At 48.4% G+C, this 15,491-nt stretch overlaps 1 pseudogene across 1 annotated transcript; it reads right to left on the bottom strand.

Moving 5' to 3' along the window:
• Nucleotides 1-4,924: 4,924 nt before the first annotated feature.
• Nucleotides 4,925-13,900, bottom strand: LOC144371067 (cocaine esterase-like; annotated as a pseudogene). Its single transcript, XR_013431226.1, has 12 exons — nt 13,789-13,900; nt 11,180-11,384; nt 10,049-10,190; nt 9,201-9,334; nt 8,828-9,085; nt 8,343-8,441; nt 7,933-8,073; nt 7,701-7,781; nt 7,330-7,477; nt 6,808-6,945; nt 6,268-6,340; nt 4,925-5,815 (listed from the first exon to the last, which is right to left on the bottom strand). The product of XR_013431226.1 is annotated as a cocaine esterase-like (transcript).
• Between the last annotated feature and the right edge of the window lie 1,591 nt (nt 13,901-15,491).

Below are 15,491 nucleotides of genomic sequence, written 5' to 3'. Positions count from 1 at the left end.
AGACAGAGTGAACTCCACTCAACAAAGATGAAATTCATACCACAGAGTCATGCCCCAGTGACCCACCTCCTCCAGCCCCACCCTCCAGGGCTACAGTTACCACCCAGTGAACCCTCATCAGAGAATTAATTCAATGATTGGAATAAGGCTCTCATAACCCAATCATGTCACCTCTAAACTTTCTGGAATTGTCTCACACATGAGCTTTGGGGGACACCTCCTCTCTAAACCATAACACTGGCCCATGAGGGTGTTGGGGTGGAGAGGAGGGAGCAGTGGGCTGTAATTGGAGGAGCCAGGAGGGCTTCTCTGAGGGGACACAAAATGAGGATCCCCACAGGTGAGAAATGATGACCTTGGGGGATGAAGGGGACTGCCTGAGCAAACTGGGCAGTGTGACTGTGCCCTTGGTCCTGGGAAGTCCTTCTTCCTCTCAGCCTTCATAGTTTCCTGAGTTCCCTCCGAGGTCCTTGTAGTCCTGGTCTGAGGATCTGTGTAAACCTGTCCTATTTGGTCCTGGTTGCTCTGTTGAAGTACACTGGTGACTGCAACTGTGACACCTCTTAAGAACCCACCCCCCTCCACTGTCTCTTCTCCACCCTGTGACTGTTGTGAGGTTGAATTTACTGTTATTTATGCACCTGACAAACATTCTGAGGACTTCTGGTTCTAGCACGGTGGACCTGGAAGGGCTCTCTTGGGCATCTGGGGCCGCTGGGGAGACAGGCCCATAACCAGGAGATGTCAAATCTTCTAGAATCCTGCAAGGACATAGGGAATACAGCAGGAGACAGGAGCGCCTGCTCTGCCTGACTTCCTGGAGGAAGGGGTGGGGCCACCTCAGATGACCTTCAGGACCTTCTCCTAACAGGCCTTGGCTTCTTCATTCTAGCCTGGGTACATTCCTCAATGCCAGGATAGCAGTTGTCTTTATTGGTGTCTTTCTAGGGGTGACAATATTTTCAGGTGGCTGTGTCCTGGGCTTCTCCTTGACTTCTACATAAAGAGCAAGGTCTGTTGTTGATTCAAAGTTTTCCATCAATGCACTGTGGTCCAAGCCACTGTCCCAGCTCCCATCCAGGCAGATGCTCTCTCTGTATTCCCCTGACCTAGTTCATAGCTGGGGCTGTGGAGGCTGAGATATTCTAGCTCCTCTCAGTTCATAGTCATGTTATAAGCTCCTTTATGTCAACTGGACAACACAGTGCTCCTTCCTAATCTGGAAGTTGCTGTCTACCTCTTGGTGAAGGTCTCCAAACTGATAGTAAAAATGTGAAATGAAGAAAGGTCTTCAGAGCATTAGGGCATGTGGGGGGTGGAGTGGGGTGGAAAACTGACATATATGTAATGATCAAGAGAAATTCTGAGAAGAAGAAAAAGAAGAAAAAGAAGAGGAGGAGGAGGAGGAGGAGGAGGAGGAGGAGGAGGAGGAGGAGGAGGAGGAGGAGGAGGAGGGGAAGGAGGAATGCTACAATCCAGGAAAATATCTGCAATGACAAATTCCTGTACAGGCCCATTCCAACTCATCAGGTTTAAGGCCCCTTAAAAGCAAGTTTTGGTGAGAATATGGAGCATCTGTCACCCTCATATTTGATTGATGAGATAAAAAATGATATCGTGATTTTGGAAGGTAGCTAGACATTGTTTTTCAAAGTTCAAGCTAGAGTTAGGAGCAGTGGCACATGCCTATAATCTCAACAACTTGGGAGACAAACACAGGAGGATTCTGAGTGAAAGGTGAGCTTTAGAAATTAGTAAGCCCCTCAACACCTTAGGAAGACCCAGTCTCAAAATAAAAAATAAATGGATTAGGGCTGTAGTCATTAGTGAAGCACCCTGGGTTAATTCCCCAGTACCCTCCCCACCAAAACATAAAAGGAAAAAAAGAAAGAAAGAAAGAAAGAAAGAAAGAAAGAAAGAAAGAAAGAAAGAAAGAAAGAAAGAAAGAATCAGTCTCAGTGTCATGACTCAGAGGATTCTAATCTCAGGGTTTTACCAAGAAACAAAACAAAACAAAAAAGATCACATGTCCACAAAGTGATTTCTGAAAATATCCACCACAAGTTTTATATAAAATAATCTAAGCCAGGTGTGATGGTACACTAATTGCAATTCAAGTACTCAGAAGGTCAAAGGTCAAAGGATTGGAGGAGGAGAACGAGGAGGAGGAGGAGAAATTGAAGTCACTCAGATGTGCATCAACTGGTAACTAGATAAAGTGTGGCAGATGTGTACATGCAAGGCCACTCCCCCAAAAGAAAAGAAATTGCAAGTTCGGAGCCAGCCTCAGCAATTTAGTGAGGCTCTAAGCAACTCAGTGAGACACTGTAACTAATGAAATACAAAATTGAGCTAGGGGTGTGGCTCATGTGCCCCTGAGTTCAATCCCTAGTATCCCCCACCACCCATAAAAAGCTCTTCAAAAGAGCTACTGAAACTATTGAAAGTCTGAAAAACACTCTGAGGACCCACTCTGGGAAGCATCCTGTGCATGCTCAGAACTGAAAACCACACAGGGGCATGTTTGCAGCAGGAGCACAAGGAATGTTTTCAGCACAGAGATGAAGGATTATGCACCAGTCCCTGTTCACTAAAAGGAACTAAAGGGTCTTTTTACCTCTGCAGAGATCCAGTCAGCCCAGGCTTACCGCTATCCTCGTCTGCCCCCTGGTGTACAGGATGGGAAACACGGCAATACTCATCTTGAGCCGTAAAGGCCTTGGTGCCCTGAGGTGGGGCTTAAAACCACTGGGTATATTAAAAGCACTGGGCTTAAAAGCACTGGGTATATTAAAAGCACCCTATGTATAAATGTGGCTGTATAACCAATGTGACCTTGCAATCTGCACATGTGGAAAAATAAGATTATGTACCCCATTTGAATCAAATGTATGATATGTCAAGATCGTTGTAATGTTTTGAGCAACTAATAAAAAAATTAAAAAAAGAAAAATGATACCAATGGCTATACAGTCCTTTTATTAATTTTTTATTTAACCACTTGTTTAATAGTTCTTCTACCATTAAATACCAATTGACTGCCAGTTTTTAAGTATTATAAATGACAAACTGAGAAAGAGCTCTTCAGTTTGTAAACAAATAATTGTATAGCCTACACATTTAAATGATTTAAATACACTACCATCTTTATTTATTTATGATGTCTCCATCGAAATAGTTTTTGGGTTTATCCAAATATTTCATTGTGAAAATTTCAAACATAAAAAATGAAAAGAATTGTATAGCAAACCTTCAAGTACTCACCATCAAGGATCTTCATTTGACAGGTTGCTACATTTCTTTTACCATGTCTTCAACTTATCCATAAAATTGATTGGATTCATCTTTCAGTCAATTGCATTATATCTTCATAAAATGTTTTTGAAAAATTTTATGGAGCATCCATAGACCCTTAACAGCTGTCTTTCTGATGTTTTCATACATGACCCACTACTCACTTGGAGTAGATTACTACAATGTGATTTTTTTCTTAACTCAAAACCTATACGTTGCAACAACAACTTCTGATTGTGTGTTGAGAAGTGTAAATATGAAGTCTACCTCATTGTGGGTTTTTTTTTGTAGCAATTTTTTATTTCCAATCAAGATGCTTGTATAACTTTGTTTTTTAGCTTTCAATTAAATAAAAAAAAAAACCAGTATTCTCTCCTCAAAAAAAGAAAAAAAAAGCACTGGGTGAATGAGGGGACTTTCTCTGTTGGGAAAACTGGTGCCCCACGGAGGCAAGTTGGTGAGAGGGAGGGTATAGGGGGAGTCAGTCCCAAGGTCCATGGAGTGAGGGACACAGCCTTTCCATGACAGAGAGAAAATGTTTTGGAGGAACAAAAGGGAATATTGAGCTTCATCTGGCACTATTGATTACTGAGATAAAAGATGAGATGGTTTCTATTGGAGGGGCCAAAAAAGTTTAGAGACATGAATGGGGTGAGAGGGAAAGTCAATCATGTGGATGCCATAGTGAGTGGGGGATGGTCAGAAGGCTGTAGAGGGAATTCTGAAAGATTCTGGTTGGAGAGGTCCTCAGGGAGTCAGGAAGAATAAACCCTTCTGCTATGTGGTCTGGACCTCCTGACATGTCAAGGCCTCTTCCAGGACACACCCCACACAGATCTTCACAGCTGTATGGTGATTGTGTCAGTGTGGGGCTCACAGTGTCTGCAGAGCCACAGAGAATAAGAGGCAACTTCAGGAGACAGGACCCTGAGGACCCCACCTGGCTCTCCAGGATGCACCCAGCTGGCCCAGGCTCTAGGAAACAATTAAAAAGTCCAGACCTGCTTCTCATAAGTATGGGGCCTGTCACTCCTTGAGACAGAAATAGATGAGTATGCATGTAGATTGAAATGTTAATGAAGGATGACATTTAATCTCCAGGTGGCTCAGGGATATGGAACTTTGGTTTTGTTTGTAGCCTGGGTGGGTTAGATGTGGTAACTCTAAGTGTTTGGCCTGAAAGTTTGTGTGCTACAAATTCATATATTGAAAGCCAGTCTCCAAGGGCTGGGGATAGAGCTCAGCTAAGAGTTCTTGCCTAGCACACTCTAAACTCTAGTGCATTCAGTTCTAATGCACTAAGCTCATCCCCAACACACACACACACACACACACACACACACACACACACAAAGGCATAACTAATAAAATCAGTCTAGTACCTGGGCTTTCATTGAAAAAAAAAATAAAGAAAGAAAGCCGATCTGAAAGTAATGAATCATTGGGAGTGGACTGTGTTTAGGAACTGTCAAATAGGCCCAAAAGAACTTGTTTGCCCCTTCTGCCAAGTGAGAACATAGTGGGAATGTGCCATCAAGAAACCAAAGCAAGACCTCCCCAGACAATATATCTGCTAACACTTGATTCTGGACTTGTCACAGAAGACAACACAATTGCATCGTTAATGAGCTCCCAGTTTATTGTGTTTATTTGTTGATATTTAGGTGGTAGCACTGTGATCAAGCCCAGGACCTTGTGCCTGCTTGGCAAGTACTCCAGCACTGAGCTGCTCTCCCGGGACTTGTTAGTTTATTTTGCGCTCAGCTCTCCACAAGTGGCCAGCCTGGGATGGATATGTACTTCTTTTCTCTCAGCCTCCTGAGTGGCTTGGGTTATGGGCATGTGCCACCATGCCGAGCTAGGTTATTTTTGGAGTTGTTGTTGTTGCTGTTGCTGTTGTTGTTATAGGAGCCCGACGGAGTAAAACCCTGGGGCTTGTGATGTCCAGGTTTTCTACAGAGGCCCCACTGGTAGGAGAACATGGGGTATTTGCTGACAGGTGGGCAAGAGGTTCAGAAAAGTACCAGCTCTGCTTCCTGAAATTTCTCTGTCAGCATGGGAAGGTAAGGTAGCTGGGAGGAGGGGATAGATGGGGTTGTAGGGAAGGAGAGGGGAGGAAGGGAGGGAGGGACTCAGTCACAGTGGGGTGAGGAGGAAGGTGGGCATGCATTGGGAATTACTGAGTGTGTCTAACAAGAGAGGACCCATGGTGGAGTGGATGGACGAATAGCTATGTGAATGAGTGGGTCAACCCATGTTCTTGGGTGGGAATGTGTAGGCACCACAGGAAGACCCCATCACACCTAGCACACCCCTCTCTTCCTGATAAGGAAGCTAGAGATCTGTGAGCTTGTCCTCAGCCCCCTTTAGCTCCTGGATCTTCTGAGGCAGGGTCTTGGTCCAGAACTGAAACCTGTGTGCCTTCAGGGCCTGGCCCACAGCAGGCTGGATGTCCAGCTGCAGGTACTGCTGGTCCTGGTCGAACAGTGGCCAGTGGGGTAGGCCCTCTCCGTTGGGGTTCCTGTGCACATACCATCCCAGAAGGGCAGGGCGAGGGTCAGTCTGAGATCCTTTAAATTCAGACCTGACCTTCCATCCCAATTATGGTCAGGCTAGGCATCCAGACAGACAGGGGTGTTGAGAATGGGGAAAGGGGTCCTGATGTAGGAAAGTAATGACCTCTCACACTACTCTCTTTCCACACAGGGCAGAGAAACATGGCCTGTGTTGCCCTTCCCTGTGAGAAGCTGGCTCCCATGGTAGCCCAGCACTATGGCTCATCCTCTGGACCACTGTGAGAAGAGATCAGTGACCTGTACCCAAAAAGCACCCTCTCTCACTGTGGGTCATCCTGTTGGGTATGGGGCTAGGATGTGATGAAGAACACACAATAGCTAATGGGGTCACATCAGACAAGGGGAGCAGTGGAGGGCCCATGCCCCCTGGGAGGCTGCAGTGTTCAGGTTTTCTCACCCATTTCGAGCAAAGTTGGCCCAGTACTTCATCATCCTCCTGTTCAGCAGCTTCTCCTTCTCAGTGAACAGAACTGTGGGAGGAGGAAGGCAAGGGTCCAGGTCCTGGCCAACCCCATCCAGCTGTCCACTCCTGTGCCACACTCACCACCCCAGCCCTAGGTTTGTGTCCCTTCCCTATCACAACAGTCCTGGGGCCAGGCCCTCCTCTTGCCCAACCTGCCTTTACTACTCCCAGTTTTTAACTGCATCAACACTGGGCTCCTCCTTGGCCTAGAAGTTTCCTTCCTTTGGACACTGTGAAGTCATTTAAGAAATTATTAGGCTTTTACCCAACCCCCTCTTCTCCTATGCAACACACCATTGTTGGGGTGAGAACACGTAGAAGGTGCATAGATTAGAATGGGAATGACCCATTGAGTAGTAAGATGCTAGACACTGGATTCCATGTTCTCTCTAAGCCACAGTTTCTTATTGTACAATGAGAGCAATTGCCACCCTGTAGCCATGAAAATGCTCCTGTGGAACAAGGAGTGCTCACCTCTGAGGCCATTAATGTAGGATCCAAAGACAAAAATGAACTCGTCAGCATGGTCAGCCTTCACATGTGGAGGCCTCAGGTACTTAAACATGCTGGGCCGATGCTGGAACTCATAGAAGTAGACAGGAGCATGGGAACCTGGAGGGTGGACAGGATGTGTCACTTTTGGTGACAAGATTGCTAGGTCCAATGCTAGCTTGAATCTTTAGAGTGGCTTAGATGCCCAGAATGGATCAGAAGCAGTCGGAAGGCTCTTTGTTAAGTCATATCTTGAACTTCCTGGCTTTATGGTCATGGGCATGTCCTTGAGTGCCACTACCTTAGTTCCCTCCTCTGTAAAATGAGTGTGATGTCTATCTCTTACTCTAGCCATAAGGATTTACTGAGATGAGGGCCTTCAGGTGCCTGGGACCAGGGTCTGGAAAAAAGACATGTGTCAGGACCTGACACCAGACCTCACCTGGGACCCACAGCTCTGAGCTGTCTCCTAGGAAGCCAGGATTCAGGTTCAGACACACTCACTCTGATCTTGTGCTACTTGGAGTGCAGGCATCACAAACATGAAGTCCGCCATCATCTCCTGGAACTGGAGTCGGAGGGTGTGGGGGTCCTCGTTGTCTCCCATGTACTCCTCCATCAATAGGTCAGCACATTCGGCAGGCAACTTCATCTAGTCCAGGGGATCAGGGAGAGTCAGGTTAGGCAATCTCTGGGGCAGTGAGGCAGGAGCTAGAGGGTAGGGATTGGGGTTTGGGACTGTCTGGGAAAAAGGCAATGGTGTCAAGCTGTGCAGTGGCCCCACCCACAAATGCACAATCTTTGTTCCTGGGGATTCCTGAAAAGGAAGAGTGTCTGGCTGCACTCTGCCTGGTGCAGGACCCCAGGAGTCTCACCATCTGTGCTGATGTTCTCTGCAGAACAGCTCGCGCAGTCTCTCTGTCTATGTCTTTCTGGATTTCAGGTGGGCCCAAGATCTGTGTGGTGAAGGAATAGTCTAGAGTTGGAGGTGGGATATCCAAGAACTATGAAGTCTAAAGCTGCTCCTACTCATCTTTAGATGAGTTGGTGATGATTTCAGGCAGCAGGGCCACCCCACTCTAGTAGGGGTTTGTAGAGGGGACTCACCAAGGGAATAGTCCAGCCATACTCATCATTGTTGACACCAATGATGCTCGGAACAGGTTGAAAATCAGCAGAGGCCAGAAGTTCCTTGGGGTGTCTGGGTAGGAAGGCCCCATCCACAACAGCAGGAATGATCATGAAGGCCTAAGGGGCATTCAAAGTCCATGATTATGGGAAGAAAATTCTCTTTTCTAATGGCACCAGAGTTACCTCCAACCCATCCTAACCCAACCCTTGATGCATTCATAGCTTCTACACCTGGTTCAGCATATTTTTATCTCAATTCCCATCCAGGACTATGAGAATACAAGAAGACCAAGCCCTGGAAATGAGATCCTTGTTCCACAGTAGAAATCACTGTATTTTCCTTAGACCATAACCCCTGTTTCTCACTAAAGTCCATTCAGCCCTACCTTGGTAATAGCCAGCATTTCCTGTTCACTCTTGCCCCTCAGGCAGCTCACCAGGGCCTCTGACTCTATGTGCCCACAGGCAGACAGGTTGGCCACTATCTGTAAAGAAAGGACAGTATTGCCTAAATCTCAGCTCTGTGCATGTTACATTTAATTCTGTAAGTGTACCCTGTTATACTGCTGCAGGTGTGAAATTCTTCTACCTTCCCTGGAGCTCAGGTGTCATCCAGAGGAACCATCACACCTGCTTACATGGGTCTTCTGAGGATGAGGTCCCCAGGGTGAAGCAGAACATAAGAAAATCAACCGCTTGAGGCAGAGGAGTGTGGTCACTAACCCTTGAGCTCCTCTGAAACCCTGGGGTGGTGGCCAGTCCCAAAGATACCTGCATGGTTTCTGTTCCCATGGAGCAGACAGAGTGGCAGAGGCTCTGAAGTTGATGAGTGAGGCAGCAGATATGGCCGTGGGCAGTAAAGGATACTCACTGTGGAGACATCCTTAGATGAGTTGGTGATGAGTTCAGGCAGCAGGGCCACCCCACTCTCCATGATGGCACCATGGAAGAGTCCTTGGGACATTGGAGACACCACAAGTGAGGACACACTAGTGCCTCCTGCAGACTGGCCAAAAATGGTGACACGATCAGGGTTGCCTCCAAAGTGGGCGATATTCTGCTGGACCCAGCGTAGGCGGCCACTTGGTCCAGGTAGCCCCAGTTGCCAGTGGCATGCTGGTCTCCAGTGCTGAGAAATGGAAAGGATGAAGATTACTGGATGCAATCTGCCTGGTGTAGGACCCAATTACTGGATGGTCCTCTGTCTACTCAGCCCCCAGTGACCATTTCAGTCCCAGACTCACCTGAAGAATCCTAGAACACCCAGTCTGTACTGGATTGTGACCACCAGTACATTTTCAGTGGCTGCCAAAATAGAACCATCATACATGGAAGCTGAGCCTACCACCAAGGCACCACCATGGATCCAGACCATCACCTGGGAAATCAGGAGATATACCATGTGGTGGCCACCATGCCAAATTCTATCTTGAGTGAAGTCCTAGTCTGAACACCACTTTGGCTTGTGTAGCTATTCACACAGAACACTAGTAGGACCTCATGACCTGGGGTATTGATGACAGATGAAGTTCATTTTGGGAGATCAGGCCTCCCATACTTTGGAGTCTAACCAGGAAGCAGAACATGGATCTATTCCTCTCAGAACTACTCTGAAAGGAAAAGTGATGTTTCTGTGATTACCCCACTTGAACATTAATTTAAAATATCATCTAATCTCTGGCCTCAAATATAATCCATGGTCATGGAATTTAGTGATCTCAGAGTGCAGCTTTTGGGCACCTGAATGGATCTCCTGGGTACAAGCTGGTGAGTTGATCATTGGCTTAGAACATTTGGCCTCTGAGAACATGCAGGGCTCTTGGACTCCATGCCTAGGTCAGATTCCTGCTTGCATAGGAGGCCTTCTTGGAGCTGATAGTGAGAAACTTTTCATGGTAGTTCACTCCACAGTGGTGGCCAGCTGGACCTGTGTCTTCCAGTGTCATTGGTATTGTTATGTAGTACTTGGGGTCAATCCCAGGCCTTCACAGCATTGTGCTAGCTCTCTACCTTGAACCATGTCCCAAGCCCACTTCTAATGTTCTCAAAAAATATTCTTCCACCCTTCAACTGACCATGACTCAACACTTACAGGCAGGTTAGAGCCCTCACGGGCATGTGCAGGTGCGTAGATGCTGAGGTACAGGCAGTCCTCTGACATGGGGATGGGAGGCAAGATTTTACTCCCTAGGTTCAGAGCCTGCATATTCATTGCAGCTGCATTTTGCAGACACCTGGTGACAATGGAATACAGTTACTCCAGGGGCTGAGCAGTGTCAATTCAGAACTCAGGTCCTGACTCGATCCCAGACAACCTCACTCCCTGCCTTAACTGATGCCTTGCCTCACATGATCCTTCTTTCAAGTCATTTCCCACTGAGTTCCAGGCCACAAGCTCGGGGGAAGCAGAGATGGATTCCAGACACCCAGGTAGGCCTCAAGATTGTTGAGCACTTGACTCAACCTCCTTCTGAGGCTGGGCAATCCTGACTCTAGGGCCCTGTCTGGGAAACACTGGCTGCCCCTGTTGACAGTCACTATTTATTACTATCCCCACACAGGTCTGGAACAGCATAGGTGTCCCCTCACAGCTGGTTCCTGAGTGGATGGAGGTTAGTTCTCAATGAAGGGTAATGGGGCATCCCACAGCCCAACTCGAGACTCTCAGAAAACCTCACCCCTCCACTGAGTCTCGAGCTGTAAGCACATGCCCCTTTCCCTTGGCCGTGTGGGTGGGGTCCCCAAGGAACCACCACTGTTGCCCTCCTCAAGGATCTAAAGCATCGACTGCTGCAGTCAAGGTATTTTATAGGTTCAGAGAGCCACACTGACCCTCTCCCAGACTCATCTCCCGTGGTGGAGAGAACACCTGGAGTAAGCCAAATCCAGGGACATGTGTTTCTGCTCTTATATTTAGCACCTGGAGCTAATGCCTGTTGGGTTCCACACCCTGAGGCAGGGGCCTGGCAAAGTTACTGCTGCACTGGGAGAATGAGTGTGGGAATTGCCCCAATGCAGAGGGATATATTTTTATATATCTCATTATTTAGGGCCTGGGTTTCAAAGCTGGAGCATTGGGTTGCTAGAAACACATTAGCACTAATCTACAGCTCCAGGCCTTGCAGTGCAGTTTGTATGAAAGAGCCACTGCAGCCTTGCCCAGGGCTTGGAGTACTCACCCCCACCACAACCCTGAGGTTTCCCAGATCCCAGGAGAACTTACATGGCCGGGTGGGAAGTCCCATCCCTCACACCACTCCAAGGTTCAGGCGGCTCAGGGGCTGCAAAGCGCAGTGGTCCTACAGGTGGCTTGGCAAAGGGAATTCCCAGGAAGGTGTGGACCTCCGCACCGGTGCCCTTTACGTGGACAAGGCTGCCTCGCACCTGCCCGGTGTGGGTGGTCCGGATGGGGCTGACTGAGTCCTGGCCTGTGGGCAGAGAGACACACTTCAGGCTCAGGTCTGCCCACTCAGCTGCTGGCCCACAGCACTGGGCCTGGTTGGCCCTCCTCAGCTCAGCCTTGTGGAGGGAGCCTGATCTGTCAACATTCGCTTCAGAATCTTTCTGCCCATCCCTACTCCCTATCCCACCACCACTATCAATCGACCGGCTCACAGCCTATCCTTCCAGGCTCACCAGGCTCTTGTGACTTGCCACCATCCTTCAGCCCTCGCATCTGCCAGCAGAATGTCTTTTGGGCTGATGGGGCAAGAGTGTCCATTGCACTCACTGTGCCAGGTCATGTGACGCACTAGGAGGACTGTGGGAATGGAACTAAAGTTTCCCATCCTCAAGGATCTCATGCTTGAGAAGACAAGAAATGACATAAAGAAACACCATTCATGAAAGGAGAAACGGACAAATGGAGGGGAGCTATGAGTTCAGACCACACAAATCTTGTCCTGCCTGGGCTTGGGGATCAAGGCAAGGAGCCAGTGGAAAGTCAAGCTAATCCAAGTCATGATATTTGGTAAAGGTTGATGTGGGTCATGCTGGGTTTAACTCTTCTCTCTACCCTAGAATGGGCCCGCTCTTGGGTGCTATGCAGCTCTCTGGCTGTCCCAGTTCACTCTGTGCTTCAGGGTGCAGGTAGGAGGCAGTCAGGTCCAGAGTTCTCCTGCTATTGTTGACATCTCCCCAGCTCCCACATCACCGGAGCTTTCCCTCCTGCAGGCTCAAGATCTCACTCTAGAATATGGTAGATCTGAGCTGGTTTCCATAAGAAAAAGTTAAAAACTCCAAATCTCCTCCTCTCTCCCACCAGATTCCCCTAGGATCTGCATGTTTGATGCTCCCTGGTACAGGTCAGGCCAGGGCAGCAGCCACTCACAGGACCAGAGAAGGAAATTGGCCAGCATCCCTCCAAGTCCAAAGACTCACTCCTGTCCCTACCAACATGCTGTGTCCACATAGTGCCTTACCAGATGGGGTCTTGATCCATGTAACTCATGTGGTGACTGGCCACTAATGCCTGATATTTGTAATTACAAAGGGCCTGCTAATTAATCCTGCTTACACTCTGATAACATAATATCACTGCTTCCTTGAGGAGAAGCCCTGTATGAACCAGCAGGAGGAATCTCACCCATGTATGTATGTAGTGGTGTGAAGTGTCCTTGTGTCCAGATGAGGAAAAGGTCACACCAGAAAAGATGGGTTTGTGACAACTTAGGTGAGAGATAAAGATGAGTAGAGTGTAAGACCTGGACCCTATTTAAGACCTAGATGGGCCTGTGGAGGAGCCAGGACTTGGTGGGCAGAAGACTGTGGGATTCAATTCTATACTCTCTCAGGACTCAGGTTTTTTTTTTTTTGGATATGAGTTCAAGAAAAAAGACTGTTGAAATAGATTCTTTCAGGGAGGTCTGGGGTTGTGGCTCAGAGGTAGAGTGCTCGCCTGACATGCCTGAGACAATGGGCTCCATCCTCAGCACCACATAAATATAAAATAAAGATATTGTGTATGCTTATAACTAAAAAATTAAATATTAAAAAAAGAAAACAGAATCATTCAGTGAAGGTAGAAAAATCTTTCTGCTGAGAAAGTTCTGGTTCTCTAAGGCCCCAGGTAAGGAAGGAAGCCTGTCAGAGGTGGTCCAAGGGGGACAAGGGACCATGGATTCCCCTGTGAAGATTAGACTGGGAAAGTAGGAGCTATGTCCAACACCCACAATAGGAGCCTTTTGCGTGGGAGGCATCCAGGTATGGTGACCCTCCCTGGGCATGGTACTCTCTTGCCAGCACCTTCTGATAAGGGCCTAGAGACGTCTAGCAGGTACAGAGCATTTTACCTCTGTTCTAGATCCAAGGCATGCCAGCTTGGGTTTGCCAGTGAAGGGAACCCAGCAGTCATTCAGATCAGTGTTCAGAATAGGTACCACAGGCTTTTGTATCCCCCAGGGCCAGTAACCTTGCCTGTGGACCCGACGGAAGGTACCAGCACTTCTCTGGCCAAGGGGTCAAAACACTCAGAGCCAAATGTAACCAGCCAGCTCTTCTTATTGCTGATGTTATCATCCAAGGGTGAGTAGTAGCTACAGCCACAGACACACACAGGAGGGAAAGGTCCCTATCCCTGTTCCTTTGCCAGCAGGCTTCTCACTTGCCCATACTGTGCTCCTCAGAATCCCCTCACACTAGCTCACGTGTCTTTGAGGGTGTCCTCAGGCAGCTCTGACCCTCTCTGCCTCACCCTCCAGCCCCTCATCCCCTTCATCTGGCTCCTCTACCAACTCCCCCGCCCTGGTGCCTTCCCTCCAGGCTCAGGCTCTGTCTCTGGGCACTTTGGCAGATCCAACCTGGTCTCTACCACCCTCCCCATGGCAGCCTCACCCTGGCCCTGGATGAGGAGCATCAGGAGCCCATAGGCCACGAGGATGAGCCAGGCAGGAAGTCGATGCAGGCACATGGTTGGCTCCCAGGGCTGCTTCTGTATTCCCAGGGCTTCACCTGGAAATGCAGAGCAGCATTCTGCCCAGGGGATATTTGAACCTCACAGCGAGGAGGTGGGGAAATGGAAGGTGCCCTGCAAGGTGTGTGCTGCAGGAGAGTCACTCTGAACTCTCAGAGGTCATAAGGCCAGTGTGCAGAGGGCAAAGCCCTACCCCTTTTCTTCCCTTGGCCACCTCCCAAGGTGCGGCACAGCCTCTACAGCTCCTCTGAGATCCCAGGACCCCTCTCCTCACATCTGGAGTCACTAATTCCCTGTCCTTGCTGTCACAGGCTCATGAGGGTGTTGGGAGGAGAGGAGGGAGCAGAGAGCTGGATGTAACTGGAGGAACCTGGGGGGCTTCTCTGAGGGGGCAGAATGATGATTTCCAGAGATGGACAAATACAGGTGACCTTGCTGGAGTGTGGGGAACTGCTTGCACAGTGGCAGGGAGGTGTGACTGTGACCTTCCTAGCTGACTGGGTGCCCTTCAATAGTCCCTAATCTCTTATAGACCATGTTCTGAGATCCTCTGAGGGCCCCTCCCTTCTCAGTCTGGCCCTTCTTTGTGAAGGCATTTCTGTAGATACCCCATCAACACAAAACCAAGGTCCAATTTATAGGAAAGATGTGAAATTAGTGTCTGTTGGTCCAGGGAACTCCCAGGGATTAGGTGCCTCTGGGAGATTCTGAAACATCCCGAGCCCTGCGTGGGTGAATGGGAGCCAGTGTGGGTTAGGAGAACCTGCTCAACCTGACTTCCCTGATGAAGGGGTGTGGGGCTCAACTTCAGGCAGCCTAGAGGTTCCCCTGCAAACCGTCCTTGTAGCCTACCCCAACCCACCATAGGCTCTCACAGCTCAGTGTTGTGTTCTTCTCAGCCACATTGGGGAGTAATCAGCTTTATCCACAAGTGAGTAGCCATCATGCTGAGAGCACTGCTTCTCCTTGACCTCCACCCAATCAGCAAGGCTGCTGTGGATTCAGTTCCCCTTCCAGTGCACTCTGCTCCAAGCCATCGCCCCAGCTCCAGCCTGGGCAGATGCTTTCTCTGCTCTGATTCTCCTCACCTAGTTCTTAGCTGGGCTCTGGGCTCCTCATAGTTGAGTCCTATTATAAGCTCCTTTGTGTCAACTGGACAACAAGTGCTTCTTCCTAATCTGGAGTCTGCTAGGGTGAAGGTCCCATGGGCTCTGCCATTTATGGCACCATCTTACACAGTCCTTGGCTTTGACAAAGACCAAGATAATAGTAATAATGAGAAATGATGAAGAGTTTCAGGAGCGCATCTGTGGATGTGTTTGTATATATTATACCTTATACATATATAGAGATGTGAGAGGGAGAGAGAGAGAGAGAGAGAGAGAGAGAGAGAGAGAGAGAGAATGGAAGATGGAAGCAGAGTCTAAAAGTGAAAACAAACATTTCAGTGAGATCCCCCAGCATGTGGCTTAAATACAATTTGATCTAAGACCCATAAGACCAAGTGTTGAAGAGGATATGGAGCAACTGGTACCCTCATTAATGGCTGATAGGGATGCAAAGTGACTGACAGAGTCTCTTTGGAGAACAGTTTGGTATTTCCCTTAAACATTCCACACACACT

This window comes from Ictidomys tridecemlineatus, chromosome 15 (genome assembly GCF_052094955.1).
Source record: "Ictidomys tridecemlineatus isolate mIctTri1 chromosome 15, mIctTri1.hap1, whole genome shotgun sequence".
Taxonomy (NCBI): Eukaryota; Metazoa; Chordata; class Mammalia; order Rodentia; family Sciuridae; genus Ictidomys; species Ictidomys tridecemlineatus.
Note: the sequence above shows the minus strand (reverse complement) of the source record. Positions and strands in the feature narration are given on the sequence as shown.